This window comes from Balaenoptera physalus (genome assembly GCF_965194825.1).
Source record: "Balaenoptera physalus genome assembly, chromosome: Y".
Lineage (NCBI taxonomy): Eukaryota > Metazoa > Chordata > Mammalia > Artiodactyla > Balaenopteridae > Balaenoptera > Balaenoptera physalus.
Genome location: NC_138904.1, coordinates 17,413,235 through 17,432,073, shown reverse-complemented (window position 1 = coordinate 17,432,073; position 18,839 = coordinate 17,413,235). Strand labels below are relative to the sequence as shown.

The 18,839-nt window shown below is 44.9% G+C and overlaps 1 pseudogene across 1 annotated transcript; it reads right to left on the bottom strand.

Moving 5' to 3' along the window:
- Positions 1–1,831: 1,831 nt before the first annotated feature.
- LOC309653404 (acyl-CoA wax alcohol acyltransferase 2-like) lies at positions 1,832–17,642 on the bottom strand (annotated as a pseudogene). The gene is made up of 7 exons: positions 17,558–17,642; positions 4,968–5,078; positions 4,532–4,602; positions 4,082–4,286; positions 3,679–3,853; positions 2,205–2,406; positions 1,832–1,986 (listed from the first exon to the last, which is right to left on the bottom strand). The product of its transcript is annotated as an acyl-CoA wax alcohol acyltransferase 2-like (transcript).
- Positions 17,643–18,839: the final 1,197 nt, after the last annotated feature.

Here is an 18,839-nt window from a genome sequence, read left to right as displayed (position 1 = left end):
CTTTTCAGGGTTCTCTCCAAGTGGAGTTGGGGTATGTCATTTCTTTAGTCTAAAAGCTTCTAGCTGGGGTCGTGGGTGGGCTTTGTGGTGAGAATGGCCTGAAGCAGGCCCAGTGCTTCTTTAGGAGTCAGCATTCAGTGAGAGATACTGTGTATATAAGCTATACATAATGTATATAAACTGGGATGTAAGTTTGTGTAAATTAATGGTTTGTTCTTTGCAAATAAAGCTTTTTCCCCTTGTTCTTAAGATCGGCTTAAGCACTTCCTACACGCTAGGTTCTTCTTCTTCTTTTTTTTTTTTTTTGCTGTTGTTGTTCTGGTGGTGGCTCTGGCGGTTGGCCATGCCTTATGGCTTGGGGAATCGTAGTTCCCCGACCAGGATTGAACCTGTGCCCTCAGCAGGGAAAGCCCAGAATCCTAACCACTGGACCACGAGGGAATTCGTACTAGGTGTTTCTTTGACACCACACATGAACTTGGGGAAGGACCAAGGCACCCATTTCAGAAGGGGCAGCAGGAGGAAGGTGGTCTGAATTTCCTGTCAGAACATCCCACATCCTCTCTGTGCCCCAGCTCACATGCACCCATCCCTATCACCTAGGTCTTTTCCTGTAACTGCATGTCTGATAGGCTAGAGTTCCTGCACAAAGGAACATTGTCCTGAGGCAATGACACAGCAGGGAGTCACCCTCAGCTTGAGACCATAGCATCTATAACATTCTTCAGGCCTCAGCCCAAAACAGCTTTGGTAGATCCAGCCTCCAGTTCCCCATGATGTATCATCCCATTTTGCAGATGAGGAGACCAACATTAAAGAGTTTAAGTAGCTCCCCCAAGGTCACCCAACTAGAAAGGTTACTTAAACTTTCAAAGAACTGTTGACAAGATCCTAACTGTAAGCTTTCTTTTTAAAAAAATAGATTAGGGATTTCCTTGGCAGTTCAGTGGTTAATTCTCTATGTTTCCAATGCAGAGGGTGCGGGTTCAATCCTGGTTGGGGAACTAAGATCCCATGTGCTGTGCAGCCAAAAAATAAAATAAAAAGACAAACTTTAAAAAATAAAAATAGATTAGAATGTTTTTTTAATTGGATAAACTTTCTTTTAAACATTGAGATGCCATGAAATTTAGGGCATTGCTTGCTCAGGGACAGGAAGTGGGCAAAATGGTTGGAGGAGAATAATTTTGTGTATCTCTCCAGTTTACAAAGTTCAATCACATTTGATATCATTATCCCACCAGCCTTTGGGGTAAGCAGGGGAGGGACTATTTGTCTTATTTTACAGATGAGGAAACAGGCTCAGAGAAGACTGATGCAAGTCACAGGGCATGAAGGTGGAGGGGACTAAACTCAGAGCCTACTGGATCTCAAGGCTGCCAGTCCTGGAGGAACCTTGATGACAGAAGATGGGGCTACTTAAGAGCTGGAGAAGAAGAGACAAGTGCAGGGATATTAGGCCCTCAGAACAGGCTACGTGGGGCACAGACAGTATCAGAAGGTGGGCTTTTTGTTCTGTACCTTGTTTTCCTCAGTGTTGATGCTGAGTGGGCATGTGTGAGGGAGCTTTCAGGACCCCTCTCCCTTAGGGCCTTCCCTGACTTTGGGGCCATCTCCTTGTAACCCCGAGGAAAAGGCAGATAAGAGCTAGAAGGAGAGAAATGAAGGAGAAAGAGGGATCCAGAAAACAGCCAAACAGGCACCCACACACACTCTTGTCATGGTGAGGACTGGCCGAATCAGGAGCAGGAGTCTCATGGCTGACTTTGGTGTTCCTGTTCACCTGTTTCACTCCTTCCAACCAGGCTGAGAGAACTTGGGGAGATGTCTGTCAAGTTATCACCAGCTCTTGGGTCTCTGAGAAGCCAAACTTGGTCTTCTGTTTGTCAAACAGTTTGTACAGGGCATAGATATAGACCACGTGGTATTTTGTCACAATCTCCTTGCTCAGGTTCTCAATCTTGGGCAGTGGTAGAGGCTTCCTGACTGCCAGGGGAGACGGAGAAGGGAAAGGGAAAGCATCAGAATGACTCGTTCCTCAGAATAGGCCTCAGTCCTCAAGCCCGGGTTCTCCCCACACTTCCCCCACCCCTACGCTCATCCTGGCCAGCTTCTCTGCCTCTGGACATGGCCAGAGCCAAGGTCCAGCCTTGGAACTGGATCCTGTGTCCCAGATGAGGCTGCCAGCAGAAGGGCCAACTCACCAATGGTGGTTACACGCCGATCGTAGGGCAGAAGGCCCCAGGAGTTCCCCAAAAGTTCTCTCTTGTGTAGGAAACACAAGGGTAGGTGTGTACCATACTCTGGAATCACTTTTGGAAGTGATTAACAAAGCCCCCAGGAGTGAAAATCTGCTGATTGTAGAGTTCTGTCTCCCCAAAGGCATAGGCAGGGATTAGAGCCACCTTGAAGAGGAAAAACATGTTCTCTGATGGCCAGAAAGGTAAGGACCCTGCTGAAAGCCAGACACGCTGACCACCAGTGGTCCCTGGTTCTCCCTGTAAGCTGCTCAGCCCCTAACCCAGCTGGGCCCAGGTCCAGGCTAAGTGGTAGGGCCTCGTGGTCTACCCCAAGCTGCCTCTGGGGGCAAAGTAGCAGCAAGCTAAGGGAAGCGAATCCCAGACCCTCCTGTAAACCCACAAGGTCTGAAACACTGGAAGCTAAGACCCAAGGGCCTTTGTTTTTCTCTTTCTGACTTACTTCACTCTGTATGACAGACTCTACATCCATCCATCTCACTACAAATAACTCAACTTCGTTTCTTTTTATGGCTGAGTAATATTCCATTGTATATATGTGTCACATCTTCTTTATCCATTCATCTATTGATGGACACTTCGGTTGCTTCCATGTCCTGGTTATTGTAAATAGAGCTGCAATGAACATTTTGGTACATGACTCTTTTTGAATTATGGTTTTCTCAGGGTATATGTCCAGTAGTGGGATTGCTGGGTCGTATACATATATATGGAATCTAAGAAGAAAAAAAAAAAAAGGTCATGAAGAACCTAGGGGCAAGATGGGAATAAAGACACAGACCTACTAGAGAATGGACTTGAGGATATGGGGAAGGGGAAGGGTAAGCTGTGACAAAGTGAGAGAGTGGCATGGACATATATAGACTACCAAACGTAAAATAGATAGCTAGTGGGAAGCAGCCGCATAGCACAGGGAGATCAGCTTGGTGGTTTGTGACCACCTAGAGGAGTAGGATAGGGAGGGTGGGAGGGAGGGAAGAGGGAAGAGATATGGGAATATATGTATATGTATAACTGATTCACTTTGTTATAAAGCAGAAACTAACACACCATTGTAATGCAATTATACTCCATTAAAGATGTTAAAAAAAAAAAGACCCAAGGGCCATTTCTTTTCAGTTTCTTCCCTTTAGCTCACACGGTAATTTTGGTTTTCTCTGAGATAGGGTTGCAGCCAGTCACTTTTCACGAAGGGACTGCCCCAGATGAGATGCTAGTCTGAGGCAGATCAGGTTCCGGGTTGGCCTGCTGGCCTTTCTTCAGAAGCAGAAATGCCTCTAGAACCTGACCCAGGCTCTACTCCACCACAGAAGTGGCTTTCCCCCTCCCTCTTTATATATCACTTCCTGAAAACCTCTTCCTCCTTCCCCACTTGGCTTTTGGAATCCCTCTCTCCAGTCTGGACCAGAAGTGTCCTTACCCATGCTGAAGGGCTGTGTGTACAAAGCCACTGCGGTTCTTCAAGACCAAGGTGATAGATCCTGGCAGGCTGTATCTGCACTCAGCCAGGCCACTGACCACCACAATCAGCATGTTGTTTGTGCCGCTATGGGTAAACAGGAAGTCCATGGAGGACTGGCTCACAGACCAGGGCCCTGGAAGGCAGAAAAAAAAAAGATAATTAGTGACCTCCCAAACCTCCTAACTTTCTTCCTTACCTCTTCAAAGGAAGAGAGAGTCTCACATAAGGCAGTTGAACCTATGATAGCTTTTCAGACCAGAGGGGAATCACAGAATTGGCCTTGTTCTCACCCATTCACCCAACACCTCTTTCTCGGGGAGCCATTTACTTCTTTGGCTTTACATCCTAGGAGCCAACTCACCTGTAGACATGACATATTCTCTGAGGAAAGGCCCCCAGAAAAAGGTCTCCAGTGTGAGGATATAAGGAGTCATGCCAGGAAAGATCTTGGAGAAGCCTGACTTCTCTATGGCAAAGTGGGCAAAGCATGAGTGGGACATGAGCTCATGAGGATGGCAGGGGAGGATGTAGTTGAAGCTGGGGGCGAGATCGTAAGTCTTCAAAAGCTTTGGAGAAACATAGAGTCAAGAGGGGTATAGCCAGGGGTATAGCCTCTTCTGGCCAGAGACCTAGAAAGGAAACAGCTGTCGTGTCTGGCTGGCCATGCAGGTAGGGTAACACACAGCTCCAGGGAGCGTCATCCACATGAAACTCAATGTGAATGATGCCCATGACCCCCACCCTGGCCCAGCCGCTGCCACTGGAGTTGGGACTGGGCCTGGGGCCAAAGTGGAGATCTGCAGCTCTTCACCTTGAGTGAGAAGTAATCACAGTACTGTTTCCACACGCACCAGTGTCTTACGCAGGTAAACCGGCAGCCTCCTGAAAACAGAGCCAGTGTTGATGAGCTTGGGACACCTCCCTTGTCTTCTTCAGAGCCCTTTAAGGCCTGCCTCAGGGTGCCCTCACCCCCTGTTGTTTCCTGCCCTCTTAAGTAACACCTAGGCTAGGAATGAACATCTGGGCCAATTTAGGACAGGCCTAGCTCTCTGCTGTACTAGCCACCCCTCCCCTAGCCTACTTCAGTTCCTATCTGGGTCTCACTGGCACCTTGAAAAGACTCCGTCCCTTATCTTCTCCAGCCCAAACAAAGTCAGGCTGAAGGGCTGCCCGGAATTGACCACAGTATAAGAAGAAAAAGAAAGATCGTGTGGTGGGTGGCAATACAGCCCTCGCAGGGCTCTCACCTCGCTCAGGGGTTTTCCAGTCAAAAGCCAGCCAGGTGAGCATGAGCACAGTGACAGGCCAGTATGGCGTGAACACTACCAGGTAGAGGTTGACAAGGATCACACTGCTTACTGGAGGAAGCCCAGACCACAGTCAATGAACTGTGAACAGTCTCTCACACTTGCCCGCCCTCTGGGGCTCTGTCCACCCCAAGGTCACACACACCATCAACCCGGCTCATGCAACACTCTTACCTCCTCACCCAGCACAGGGCCTGTGTGCCTGTGGCACCAGCATCCCCGCTCTGGTCTTGGGAACCTGTTTTAGGTCTAGAAGGCAAGGTGTTTTCCTCCCCCACTTTGCTCCATGCAGTTAGCCCTCTCCCGCCTGGACCTGCTCCAGCACCACTCTGGGCTGCATTCAATGACAGGGAGCCAGTGGTGGGTCACACTGATTTGGCCACCAGAGGTTGGGAGTCCTGGAAAGACAGAGCCAGGAATAGTCTTCCTCCAACTCACATTTCCCTCTCCACATCTCTGCGAGGCATCAGTGGAGGGAATACCAGAGAAAGAGGACACTCAACTTCAGCCAGGTTTGGAGCACACGAGTTGGCAAACAAGAAACAAAGGAGAACCCACGCTGGGCTAGAATAAGGTATGGACTATGTTAAGCTCCAACAAGACAGGAACAATGTAGGTTAGAGTAGTTAGGACAGACTTCATGGAGATGAGTCACAGGTAGCCATGTTCAGGATTCTTACAGGACTCAGTTTTTAAAACAGATGTGAATAAGACTGTGTGAGAGAAAGTGGGTCAAAAGAAAGGTTAGAAAAGACAGAAAATACTCCTAATTGAATGTGGCAGAATAAACACACATTTTTATCATGACTCCTTGCTGCAGCTTCATGAAAATTACCACAAGGATGTATTAAAAGATAGAGATTCTGCAAGGAAAAAGGGAATCATAGAGACGTCAACAGTGGGTGAGAGCTATCAACAAAATGTTTGCATGCTGGACAGTGGACAGAAGAGGGATTAACTGAGAACCAGAAAGTTGAAATGTAGTTACCTGCATGGGGTATGCCCACAAGAGCAAGACTGTTTCTGCTGGAGAATCTAGGATATACTCAGAATTTGGAACAACCAGGTGTCACAAAAAGCAGATGTGGGACACAGGGCTTGATTGAAAGTCTATCAAAGAAGTAGTTAAGGCCACTCACTCACAGGCAAATTTTCCAGGTGGCGCGCAATGTCCAGCAGCTCTGTCAAGGCCTCAGGCTCCTCCTCAGAGGCTGCCATCCTGCAGGGCCAGTTCTGCACGGCTTTAGCGGCCATTCTGAACCGACATGATGGGTCTACCACCTAGACTCTCTTGAACCTCGCAGAGGACGCTGGGAGTCAGGTCCCAGGGCCCCACAGCCTTATGGGAGTCGTAGTTTTTATCTCCCTCATCAGAAGTATGCCTGTGAGAGCGTCTCCTCCCTCGACTCTCAGCGTTCCTTGACTTTTTGTTCTGGCTCGCTTTTTGTTTTGAGCCAGGTGCACAACAGATAATACAAAACCTTGTAAGATTCCACATATAAGAGAAATCATATGTTATCTGTATTTCCCCATCTGACATATTTTAGTTGAGCATAATAATAACCTCTAGATTCACCCATATTTGTTGCAAATGCAAGATCTCATTCTTCTTTATAGGCGTTTGTATTGTAGATCACACAAGCCTTGATTCTGCCATTGAGAGCTCTGCATGGCACCTGACTCACCCAAAAGACTTAATGCCCTTCCCCAGTGGGTCTGGGCAAGATGGTGGAAGAGTAAGATGCGGAGATCACTTTCCTTCCCACAGATACATTAGAAATACATCTACACGTGGAACTGCTCCTACAGAACACCCACTGAACGCTGGCAGAAGACGTCAGACCTCCCAAAAGGCAAGAAACTCCCCACGTACTTGGGTAGGGCAAAAGATAAAAGAAATAACAGAGACAAAAGAATAGGAACAGGACCTGCACTAGTGGGAGGGAGCTGTGAAGGAGGAAAGGTTTCCACACACTAGGAAGCCCCTTCGTGGGCAGAGACTGAGGGTGGCAGAGGGGGGAAGCTTCGGAGCCATGGAGGAGAGCACAGCCACAGGAGTGTGGAGGGCAAAGCGGAGAGATTCCTGCACAGAGGCTCGGTGCCGAGCAGCACTCATCAGTCCGAGAGGCTTGTCTGCTCACCTGCCGGGGTGGGCGGGGGCTGGGAACTGAGGCTTGGGCTTCGGTCTGATCGCAGGGAGAGGACTGGGTTTGGCGGCGTGAACACAGCCTGAAGGGGTTAGCGTACCACAGCTAGCCGGGAGAGAGTCCGGGAAAAATTCTGAAGCTGCCGAAGAGGCAAGAGACTTTTTCTTGACTCTTTTTTTCATGGTGCGCAAGGAGAGGGGATTCAGATCGTCGCCTAAACGAGCTCCAGAGACAGGCATGAGCTGCGGCTGTCAGCGCGGACCCCAGAGACAGGCATGAGATGCTAAGTCTGCTGCTGCTGTCACCAAGAAGCCTGTGTGCTAGCATAGGTCACTATCCACACCACCCCTCCCGGGAGCCTGTGCAGCCCGCCACTGCCAGGGTCCCATGATTCAGGGACAGCTTCCCCGGGAGAACGCACGGTGCGCCTCAGGCTACTGCAACGTCATGCTGGCCTCTGTGGCCGCAGGCTCACCCCGCATCCATACCCCTCCCTCCCCCAGGCCTGAGTGAGCCAGAGCTCCCGAAGCAGCTGCTCCTTTAACCCTGTTCTGTGTGAGCCAAGAACAGATGCCCTCAGACGACCTACATGCAGAGACGGGTCCAAATCCAAAGCTGAACCCCGGGAGCTGTGCGAAAAAAGAAGAGAAAGGGAAATTTCTCCCAGCAGCTTCGGAAGCAGCAGATTAAAGCTCCACAAACAACTTGATGTACCTGCATCTGTTGGATACCTGAATAGACAATGAATCATCCCAAATTCAGGAGGTGAACTTAGGGAGCAGGATATATTAATTTTTCCCCTTTTCCTTTATTTGTGAGTGTATATGTATATGCTTCTGGGTGAGATCTTGTCTGTATAGCTTTGCTTTCAGCATTTGTCCTAGGGTTCAGTCGTCCCTTTTTTATTATTTTTTATTTTTTTATTTATATTTTTTAATTAATAAATGTTTTCTTAATAATTTTTTCCTTATTTTCTATTTAAAAAAATTTTTTCTTAAAAGCTTTTTCATATTTTTTATTATAAAAAATTAAAATTTTTTTTTTCTTAATAAATTTCTTTCTTAATATTTTTTTCTTATTTTTTACTATAAAAAATAAATTTATTTATAAAAAATAAAAAAAAAATTTTTCTTAATAAATATTTACTTCATAATTTTTTCTTAATTTTTATTATAAGAACTTTATTTTATTTTATTTTATTTTATCCTCTTTCTTTCTTTCTATTTTTTCTCCCTTCAATTCTGAGCCGTGTGGATGAAAGGCTCTTGGTGCTCCAGCCAGACATCAGGGCTGTGTCTCTGAGGTGGGAGAGCCAACTTCAGGACACTGGTCCACAAGAGACCTCCCAGATCCACGTAATACCAAATGGCGAGAATCTCTCAGAGATCTCAATCTCAACATCAAGACCAAGCTTCACTCAATGACCAGCAAGCTACAGTGCTGGACACCCTATGTCAAACAACTAGCAAGACAGGAACACAGACCCATCCATTAGCAGAGAGGCTGCCTAAAATAGTAATAAGGCCACAGACACCCCAAAACACAACACCAGACGTGGACGTGCCCACCAGAAAGACAAGATCCAGCCTCATCCACCAGAACACAGGCACTAGTCCCCTCCACCAGGAAGCCTACACAATTCACTGAACCTACCTTAGCCACTGGGGACAGATACCAAAAACAACAGGAACTACGAACCAGCAGTCTGCGAAAAGGAGACCCCAAACAAAGTAAGATAAGCAAAATGAGAAGACAGAAAAACACACAGCAGATGAAGGAGCAGGGTGAAAACACACCAGACCTAACAAATGAAGAGGAAATAGGCAGTCTACCTGAAAAAGAATTCAGAATAATGATAGTAAAGATGTATCAAAATCTTGGAAATAGAATAGACAAAATGCAAGAAACATTTAACAAGGACGTAGAAGAACTAAACAAGAACCAAGCAATGATGAAAAACACAATAAATGAAATTAAAAATACTCTAGATGGGATCAATAGCAGAATAACTGACACCGAAGAATGGATAAGTGACCTGGAAGATAAAATAGTGGAAATAACTACTGCAGAGCACAATAAAGAAACAAGAATGAAAAGAACTGAGGACAGTCTCAGAGACCATTGGGACAACATTAAATGCACCAACATTCGAATTATAGGGGTCCCAGAAGAAGAAGAGAAAAAGAAAGGGACTGAGAAAATATTTGAAGAGATTATCCTTGAAAACTTCCCTAATATGGGAAAGGAAATAGCTAATCAAGTCCAGGAAGCACAGAGACTCCAATACAGGATAAATCCAAGGAGAAACATGCCAAGACACATATTAATCAAACTATCAAAAATTAAATATAAAGAAAACATATTAAAAGCAGCAAGGGAAAAACAACAAATAACACACAAGGGAATCCCCATAAAGTTAACAGCTGATCTTTCAGCAGAAACTCTGCAAGCCAGAAGAGACTGGCAGGATATACTTAAAGTGAGGAAGGAGAAAAACCTACAACAATATTACTCTAACCAGCAAGGATCTCATTCAGATTTGATGGAGAAATTAAAACGTTTACACACAAACAAAAGCTGAGAGACTTCAGCACCACCAAATCAGCCTTACAACAAATGCTAAAGGAACTTCTCTAGGCAAGAAATACAAGAGAAGGAAAACACCTGAAATAACAAACCCAAAACATTTAAGAAAATGGGAATAGGAACATACATAATGATAATTACCTTAAATGTAAATGGATTAAATGCTCCCACCAAAAGACACAGACTGGCTGAATGGATACAAAAACAAGACCCATGTATATGCTGTCTACAAGAGATGCACTTCAGACCTAGAGACACATACAGACTGAAAGTGAGGGGATGGAAAAAGATATTCCATGCAAATGGAAATCAAAAGAAAGATGGAGTAGCAATTCACATATCAGACAAAATAGAATTTAAAATAAAGACAATTACAGGAGACAAAGAGGGACACTATATAATGATCAAGGGATCAATCCAAGTGGAAGGTATAACAATTGTAAATATTTATGCACCCAACATAGGAGCACCTCAATACATAAGGCAAATACTACCAGCCATAAAAGGGGAAATCGACAGTAACACAATCATAGTATGGGACTTTAACACCCCACTTTCACCAATGGACAGATCATCCAAAATGAAAATAAATAAGGAAACACAAGCTCTAAATGATACATTAAACAAGATGGACTTAATTGATATTTATAGGACAGTCCACCCAAAAACAACAGAATACACATTTTTCTCAAGTTCTCATGCAACATTCTCCAGGATACATCATATCTTGGGTCACAAATCAAGCCTTGGTAAATTTAAGAAAATTGAAATCATATCAAGTATCTTTTCCGACCACAACACTATGAGAGTAGATAACAATTATAGGAAAAGATCTGTAAAAAATACAAACACATGGAGACTACACAATACACTATTAATGACGAAGTGATCACTGAAGAAATCAAAGGGGAAATCAAAAAATACCTAGAAACAAATGACAATGGAGACATGACGACCCAAAACCTATGGGATGCAACAAAAGCAGTTCTAAGAGGGAAGTTTATAACAATACAAGCCTACATCATGAAACAGGAAACATCTCGAATAAAAAACCTAACCTTGCACCTAAAGCAATTAGAGAAAGAAGAACAAAAAATCCCCAAAGCTAGCAGAAGGAAAGAAATCATAAAGATCAGATCAGAAATAAATGAAAAAGACATGAAGGAGACAATAGCAAAGATCAATAAAACTAAAAGCTTGTTCTTTGAGAAAATAAACAGAATTGATAAACCATTAGCCAGACTCATCAGGAGAAAAAGAAAGAAGACTCAAATCAATAGAATTAGAAATGAAAAAGGAGAAGTTATTACTGACACTGCAGAAATACAAGTGATCATGAGAGATTACTACAAGCAACTCTTTGCCAATAAAATGGACAACCTGGAAGAAATGGACAGATTCTTAGAAATGCACAAACTGCCGAGACTGAACCAGGAAGAAATAGAAAATATGAACAGACCAATCACAAGCACTGAAATTGAAACTGTGATTAAAAATCTTCCAACAAACAAAAGCCCAGGACCACATGGCTTCACAGGCAAATTCTATCAAACAACTAGAGAAGAGCTAACACCTATCCTTCTCAAACTCTTCCAAAATATTGCAGAGGGAGGAACACTCTCCAACTCATTCTACGAGGCCACAATCACCCTGATACCAAAACCAGAAAAAGATGTCACAAAGAAGAAAACTACAGGCCAATATCACTGATGAACATAGATGCAAAAATCCTCAACAAAATACTTGCAAACAATCCAACAACACATTAAAAGGATCATACACCATGATCAAATGGGGGTTTTTCCAGGAATGCAAGGATTCTTTATTATATGCAAATCAATCAACGTGATACATCATATTAACAAATTAAAGGGGAAAAACCATATGATCATCTCAATAGATTCTGAGAAAGCTTTTGACAAAATTCAACACTCATTTATGATAAAAGCCCTGCAGAAAGTAGGCATAGAGGGAACTTTCCTCAACATAATAAAGGCCATATATGACAAACCCACAGCCAACATTGTCCTCAATGGTGAAAAACTGAAACCATTTCCACTAAGATCAGGAAGAAGACAAGGTTGCTCACTCTCACCACTATTATTCAACGTAGTTTTGGAAGTGTTAGCCACAGCAATCAGAGAAAAAAAAGAAATAAAAGGAATCCAAATCGGAAAGAAGAAGTAAAGCTGTCACTGTTTGCAGATGACATGATGCTATACATAGAGAATCCTAAAGATGCTACCAGAAAACTACTAGAGCTAATCAATGAATTTGGTAAGGTAGCAGGATACAAAATTAATGCACAGAAATCTCTGGCATTCCTATACACTAATGATGAAATATCTGAAAGTGAAATTAAGAAAACACTCCCATTTACCACTGCAACAAAAAGAATAAAATATCTAGGAATAAACCTACCTTAGGAGACAAAAGACCTGTATGCAGAAAATTATAAGACACTGATGAAAGAAATTAAAGGTGATACAAATAGATGGAGAGATATACCATGTTCTTGGATTGGGAGAATTGACATAGTGAAAATGACTCTACTACCCAAAGCAATCTACAGATTCAATGCAATCCCTATCAAACTACCACTGGCATTTTTCACAGAAGTAGAACAAAAAATTTCACAATTTGTATGGAAACACAAAAGACCCCGAATAGCCAAAGCAATCTTGAGAACGATAAATGGAGCTGGAGGAATCAGGCTCCCTGACTTCAGACTATAAAACATAGCTACAGTAATCCAGACAGTTTGGTATTGGCACAAAAACAGAAACATAGATCAATGATACAGGATAGAAAGCCCAGAGATAAACCCATACACATATGGTCACCTTATCTTTGATAAAGGAGGCAAGCATATACAGTGGAGAAAAGACAGCCTCTTCAATAAGTGGTGCTGGGAAAACTGGACAGGTACATGTAAAAGTATGAAATTAGAACACTCCCTGATACCATGCACAAAAATAAACTCAAAATGGATTAAAGACCTAAGTGTAAGGCCAGACACTATCAAACTCTTAGAGGAAAACATAGGCAGAACACTCTATGACATAAATCACAGCAAGATCCTTTTGAACCCAGCTCCTAGAGAAATGGAAATAAAAACACAAATAAACAAATGGGACCTAATGAAACTTAAAAGCTTTTGCACAGCAAAGGATACCTAAACAAGACCAAAAGACAACCCTCAGAATGGGAGAAAATATTTACAAATGAAGCAACTGACAAAGGATTAATCTCCAAAATTTACAAGCAGCTCATGCAGCTCAATAAAAAAAAAAACAAAAAACCCAATCCAAAAATAAGCAGAAGACCTAAATAGGCATTTCTCCAAAGAAGATATACAGATTGGCAATAGACACATGAAAGAATGCTCAACATCATTAATCATTAGAGAAATGCAAATCAAAACTACAATGAGATATCATCTCACACCGGTCAGAATGGCCATCATCAAAAAATCTAGAAACAATAAATGCTGGAGAGGGTGTGGAAAAAAGGGAACACTCTTGCATTGTTGGTGGGAATGTAAATTGATACAGCCACTATGGAGAACAGTATGAACGTTCCTTAAAAAACTAAAAATAGAACTACCATATGACCCAGCAATCCCACTACTGGACATATACCCTGAGAAACCATAATTCAAAAAGAGTCATGTACCAAAATGTTCATGGCAGCTCTATTTACAACAGCCAGGACATGGAAGCAACCTAAATGTCCATCGACAGATGAATGGATAAAGAAGATGTGGCACATATATACAATGGAATATTACTCAGCCATAAAAGGAAATGAAATGGAGGTATTTGTAGTGAGGTGGATGGAATTAGAGTGTGTCATACAGAGTGAAGTAAGTCAGAAAGAGAAAAACACATACAGTATGCTAACACATATATATGGAATCTAAGGGGAAAAAAAAGGTCATGAAGAACCTAATGGCAAAATGGGAATAAAGACAAAGACCTAGTAGAGAATGGACTTGAGGATATGAGTAGGGGGAAGAGTAAGATATGACAGGGTGAAAGAGTGGCATGGACATATATACACTACCAAATGTAAAATAGATAGCTAGTGGGAAGCAGCCGCATAGCACAGCGAGATCATCTCGGTGCTTTGTGACCACCTAGAGGGGTGGGATAGGGAGGGTGGGAGGGAGGGAGACGCAAGAAGGAAGAATATGGGAACATATGTATATGTATAACTGATTCACTTTGTTATAAAGCAGAAACTAACACACCATTGTAAAGCAATTATACTCTAATGAAGATGTTTAGAAAAAAATAAATAAATAAATAAAATAAATAAAAGAAGTAATTAAAACCCCAGACCCCTTTCCCTCCGCTACACAGCTGGGCGATGGGAGGATAATTCTCTGAAAAACTGAACCAAAGAGACACTAGACTCAGATACTTACACTGCACATAGCTAAGATATTCTATATGCATCCAAATTTTTAACTCAAGTATGAATAGAGAATAAAGACAATCTCGGATATATAGTCCCAGAGGGTTTGTCTCCCACGTTCCTTTCTCAGGAAACGACTGGAGGATGTGCTCACCAAAATGAGGGAGTAAAGCAAGGCAGGATGGCATGGGATTCAGGTAAAGAAATCCAACAAAGGAAAGAAGTGAGCAGGGCCAGGACTAAGGTGAAGAGAGCAAGGTGCCTAGGGCACAAAATTCAAGGAGACATTCACTCTCAGGGTCAGACAATTACTGATCCAACCCTTGTACAACCCTGAAAATGAATACCTTCTTAAGTTGTGCACCCAAGGTGTCTCACGGGCCCTGGAGGTGACAGTGGTGCATGAGACCAAACTGTAACAGGAGGATACTGGGCTCCAGCACCTGAACCCTCAGTCTCGCCTCCCTTCTTTCTCTCTCCCACATCTTCTGATCATCAAGTCCTTCTAATTCTACTCGAATTTCTTGAATCTCTGCTCTTCTCCCCTTCACAATTACTTCTGAGCTGGCTGAAATCACCACAATCTCTGACCTGAACTAGAGCAAAAGCTTCGTCCTATAATCAGTTGGCTACCCAGAATTAACTGTAGTGATCTCTCAAAAACACCAATCTGATGCCATTGCCCTTTGCCCAACCCAGTCATGGCTCCACATGGAAAAAGTCCAAACACTTTTCCATGGTTGACAATGCCCTACACAATCTGTCCCCTGCCTTTTTTGCCAGTCTCCTCTGTCTTCTTTCTCCCGTTCATTCATTCATTCATTCTTTCATTCACTATGTATTGAGTGTCAGTTCTGTGCCTCTTACCCCCTCACCCCACTTAACCACTGGTTACTTCTTGAATGCTTTATGCTCTCCCCTCATCCCAGCCTTCTCAGCTGTTGCCCAGTCTCTACCTTGAACATTCTTCCTTCTTCATTTATTTCTTATTTGTCCTCTAAGAGTCAACTCAAATTTAATAGAAAAATGGACAAAAGTCATGAATGGGCCCTTAACAGAAAAAGAAATACTAATTGCTGATAAATACATGAAAAGATCTCAACCTCATAATTAACGAAGTTCACAATAAGGTTCATTGTTGTTTACACCTGCCATTCTGGTGGTGGCAGAAAGGAGTGTGCATGAGACCTCTGTTCTCTTTCCTGCCAACTTGGTGGTCATCTGTGAAGCCACATTTTGCAGCATCACAGTTTGGTGGGGCCTCCATCAGCCTGAACGTTTGTGTCCACGGAAAGCAGAGATTCCTACCATCCTGTGTTGGTTGTTTAACGTGAACAGGAAATAAGCATTTATTGAGTTAAGCCGCTGAGTTCTCCACGTTACTTGGTTACCACAGCGTACAATGGCCAGGCCAATTAATACACTCTCACACGCTCTTCTTACAAATGAAGAAAACAAGACTCAGAGAAAATCAATAACCTGCTAAAGGAACACAGATAGTAAGGAGTAGAGCTGGGATTTGAACACTGGCAGTCTGGCTCAAAGACTGTGTTTTTAACATCCATATTTTTCTGCCCCTCAGCTATATGTGTATGTTCATGCACACACATGCATGTGGTGAAATATATATATTTTTATATCCATAATCTCTGGCTACATACACACAAACTGTTAACAGTGGTTACCTCTGAGGAGCAACATTCTGGACAAGACTGAGGAAGGGGAACTACCAGTGTAAAAGCTCCATCCCCCGAGGTGGGCCTGGCCTGGGGTGGCCGTTCATAATGGTCATACTTCTCCCTCAACGCAGTGTCAGCTCCTAGGCCTTAGGGACTCTGCTCTCTCATGGTAACATGGTGGCAGTGAGGGGAGGCGGTGGTAATGAGGCAAGTCTGTGAAGATAGGACAAGAACTCAAGAAAGGGGACTCAGCTCTCACTGAGGAGAGGGCCCCAAGGCCTGGGCTGCATGGAGAGAAAGAGCAGAGGACCAGCTGGGGCCCTGGTCCTCAGCAAGAGGCCATTCGGAGCTGATCTTTTTCCCCGTTCAGTTGAGAATGTTTATATACGCAGAAGGCCTGGCTTCCTCCTTCCTCTCTGGCCTAACATGCACTCTAGGGCCACGTCCACACCCAGCCTCCCAAACAGCAGTAAGTAAGGAGATGCAGGAGCTAGGGACAGGAGCTCATAGGTCAGAATCAAGCCCTTGTGGATTCAGCTCCCAGGCCAGCTCCTCCACTTGTTAGCTGTGAGATCTTGGATGGCCCACTTATACTGCATGTACTTCAACTTCCTCATCTGTACGATGGAGATGATTAGGCATGTCAGGTGCTTAGAACAGTGGCATGAAAAAAAAGTGCAATAGGTGTTAGCTAATACTATATGAGTGCAAGTTATCATTATGTATGTGTGTAGTTATCAGTGTGTATTATTATGCATAATAATAGCTTCTACCTCATAAGGTTGGCAGGAGGCTAAAATGAAACCATAGGTATGAAAATGCCTGGCACAAGGTAAGTAGCTGGTACATATGGATTCCTTTCTCCTGGTTTCTTTCAGCTCTGATTGCCCATAATTCCTAGGTTAACACTGCTCTTTTTAGCATTCAGACATCCTGATACCCAACCTAGGCAGGTATCTGGGCCCCCAATCCCTGTTCTCCAGCCCACTCTCCCTATTGACTGGCAAGTCCCAGGCTCCCAGGGCCCACCTGCATTCTTCCTTCCCAGATATCTTCCAGATTCATTTAGTTCATGACCCTGTCTCCAGACAAGTACTCACCTAAACCACTTAAAAAATGAGAATTTTGTTCCAGGCCCCCCCCCATAGGGTTGGTTTGCTTCAGCACCTACAGTACCATAGCCAGCATCTAAGGAACTTCCGCAAAGCATTTGTGGTGTGGATAGAGGGGAAAATGTATGGGTAAATGGATGAATTCTTTTGGACAAGAGGTTTTCAGAGCTCCCTCTGCCACCAGGACAACTGTCTCACACTGATGGTCTGCTCAGGTCCCCAGGGTTGCAGCTAAACCCATTTCCTTGGCAGGCCTCAGTGGAACTGCTCCTCGTCTTCCCCAGACATGCCCTCCAGGCCCCACTGACGACCCAGGAGGGCTCACTACACACATTGGCCACAGGGCTGGCTCATGCACACGTGCACACACATTCCTGCACAAGCAGGCACCCATACCCACATGCACACTCACAGATTCCACGCAGACCATGCCCAAGCATGTCAGGCTAGAGGCCCGGGTGGCCAACTGTCCTGCTTTGCCTGAGATAACCCAGATTTCAGCATCGAGAGTCCCGCTAAACCCTATAAGCCCTCAGTCCCAGGCAAACCAGGAGTTTTGGTCACCCTGCCAAAGGCCAAAGACTCACCAATAACCAAGGCGCTGAGGGCCCACTGGAAAAGAGCAAAGAACTCCAGGGCAGTCTTGAGGTCCTTCTTGGAGGGCAAGGGCATTATGCCCAGGATCCTGGTGGCTACCAGTAAGTGCAATTGGGCTGGCCAGCCCCAACTGCTCAGGGGCTGGTGGGGTTTCCTCCCTTTGTGCTTTCTTCTTCAGCCCCTGCCTAGTCTCCACCCCCTAACCTGCCTTCCCCCCACCACAGGACCACAGGACTACATGCTGCGTCTGCTTGTCCAGTTCCTTCCAGCCATCTACCTACCTGCACTTAACCCACTTGGGAATGGCGGAATGGCCTAGGCTGTGATTGTGACACCCTCTTGCGCACTTGTGCAGAGAAGGGTAGATGGAGCTCTGGTGTGGGAAGTGAGTGGAGGTGAGGGTGGGGTTGCTGAGAGGTCTCCAGAGCCAGTGTGGATGGGGTGAGAGGGGACAGGGAGGAGCCCAGGGCACACATGGCACCCCGAGCCTACATTTTGGTTTATGAGCCCCAGCTGTCTATGGTCTTTCGGTGACAACGTGATTGGAGAAGAGGAGGTCACAGGTGGGGCGCGGAGGAGCAGAAGCCTGGAGCGGAGTGAGTGAGAGGAGCTGAGGAGGTGAAGTCAGAGAGCTTGGCAGGGCCAGAGGGTGTAAGGCCTTGGCCTTCTCCTCTGACTGAAATGGGGAGTCAGTGTGGGGTTTTGAGCAGAAAAAGGAAAGGATTGCCTTCTGGTTTTAAAGGGCCAGGGAAGAAGAAGGAGCCTTTTGAGGAAGTTTGGCAATAATCCATGCAGACATGACGGTGGCTCAGGGCAGACTGGCGGGAGTCAGGATGGTGGGAAACGGTTGGATTCTGGGTGTCTCCTCTGACACAGAGGCCCCACGTAAGCATTGTCCTCTCTGAGGCTCAGAGGCCTCTACAGGGGAGCCTCGCTGGTAAGCAGCCACCATGCACTCCGCCTTGGCCTGCAAACCTTCCTTGCTTTCAGTTTCGTCCCATCCAGTCCTTCAGGAAATGTGTGGAGAGTGTTGGGTGCTGCTCACTTGCTTGGGTGGAATGGTGGTGAAGGGGTTGCTGGGAAGGGAGGCTGAAAAGGGCAACAGAGACAATCTCCGAGTCAGGACATGGGAATGAGGAGTTTGGGCTTAATCCTGGGGGCCCGGACGAGGTGCCATCAGCTTCTGACCAGGGATGGCGACTTGTGCCAAATGCCACAGAAGGACGACTGTCAGATCCAGGGTGACTGTCAGGGCCCAAGGACCTAGTTGAC